The 1,614-nt window shown below is 43.9% G+C and overlaps 1 non-coding gene across 1 annotated transcript; it reads left to right on the forward strand.

Annotated features, from left to right (window-relative positions):
* The first annotated feature begins 1,153 nt into the window (after positions 1-1,153).
* Positions 1,154-1,291, forward strand: LOC114811731. Its single transcript, XR_003759427.1, has one exon. It is a non-coding gene; the product is annotated as a small nucleolar RNA SNORA7 (small nucleolar RNA).
* The last annotated feature ends 323 nt before the right edge of the window (positions 1,292-1,614 follow it).

A 1,614-nucleotide genomic window follows, 5' to 3' on the forward strand; every position in this document is an offset into this window, starting at 1 on the left:
GAGAGGGCACATCTTGAGCAATCCCTCGAAATTTAATACCAGGCTGAAGTGCATTAGATTACTGTGTTTAGTTGGGATGTGGAAAATGAAGAGAGTTATGGAGGAGCTGGAGGGAATTCAGGGAAGAGTTACAGGGATGATGAAATGTTTGGGAAATACATCACTGAATGCTGTGGTCTTACAAATTCAAAGCTGCCCCTACTGGTTTCATTACTTAGGTGTGTCGGGATGAGAAAATGAGGCATGACTGGATCTAAGTCCTACACTATGGACGTGTGAGCAAGTGTGTTGGGTTTAGAACATCTTGTCGTTTACGCTCATTTGTTTCCTTAAAGCAAAATGTGAACCTATGCTCCATAGAATCAATCTCCAGTTACTTCATGAAATCAGGCCCACTTGGGGCTGCTATTTCCCAGCAGTCCTTGCTCTGCCTAGGGTGACCATAATAATGATATTTATTTTAAAACTTACTCTGTTCTAAGTGTTGAGTGAGATACAAAATCAGCGATCTGACACAGTTCCTGTCTCACAGGTGGCTCATAGTCTAAGGGCTAGGGAAATCCATATTTAATTCCCAATATTACAAATAAGGAAACTGAGGCCCAGAGAAGTTAAATGACTCACCCAAGGTCACTCAAAAGGCTTGTGACACGGCTGGGATTAGAATCCATGTCCCTTGATGCCCATGTTCTTTCAGGGAGACCTCTTAACTGTAAACTCATTATGGGGAGGGAATGGGCCTGCTACTTCTATGGTACTCTTCCAAGTGCTTATTAGAGTGCTCCGCACATAGTAAGCACTCAGTGAATACCATCAACCAATTGATAGGTCACGTGGCTTCTCTGTCACCCAATAACTTTGGTATTTTTAATTTCAACACTTGGCCTCCCACGGTTCAGAAGTGTCACTTGTGTTCCAGGGAATTGGGAGGAGAACGTAATGGCTCTTCAGCAACCGAGACATCCAAGATCTCCCTGATGACACATTCAGTAATTACAAAGTTCTGCCAACTTCATGTATGTCCTTCTGACGCTGTTCTTTGCAGAAAATAACTTAGTTTATGGGTTGACATGGAGGTGTTGGAGATTCTGTGCCATCAGTGGCTACCCTAACTGACATGTACTATTTTTTCGAAGTTGGTAAATTCTCTGATCCCCTCTCAGGATCGCACCTGGGGAGTTCGCAGTACTCCACCAGTCTCGGCTATGGGAGGGAGAGTCAAGCAGAGGCCTATTCATTCCATTCCTAGTTTGGCTAATGGCTTGTGAGTGGAAAGCAATCGGCTACAAGTCAAAACTTACCCGCGCTGGATGGCAGAGGCACGGGAGAGAGTAGAGGGCAGAGACTCGAGTTGACTTCGTGGAAGACGGCAGTGGTAAACCATTTCTATTATTTTACCAAGAAAACTCTGTGATTACACTGTCAAAACAATCACAGATGGAAAGTGGGGTGTTCTCGGCATAGGACGAGAAGTTCCCTGAGGATAGAGATCATGCCTACCAACTTAAATTGTGATCTTCCAAATGCTTAATAATGCTCTGCATACGGTGAGCACTCAGTAAATACCAGTGACTGCATTTTTTTTAAATTTTGGCCTTTGAAACCCTTTAGGGA

Source organism: Ornithorhynchus anatinus, chromosome 4 (assembly GCF_004115215.2).
Source record: "Ornithorhynchus anatinus isolate Pmale09 chromosome 4, mOrnAna1.pri.v4, whole genome shotgun sequence".
Taxonomy (NCBI): Eukaryota; Metazoa; Chordata; class Mammalia; order Monotremata; family Ornithorhynchidae; genus Ornithorhynchus; species Ornithorhynchus anatinus.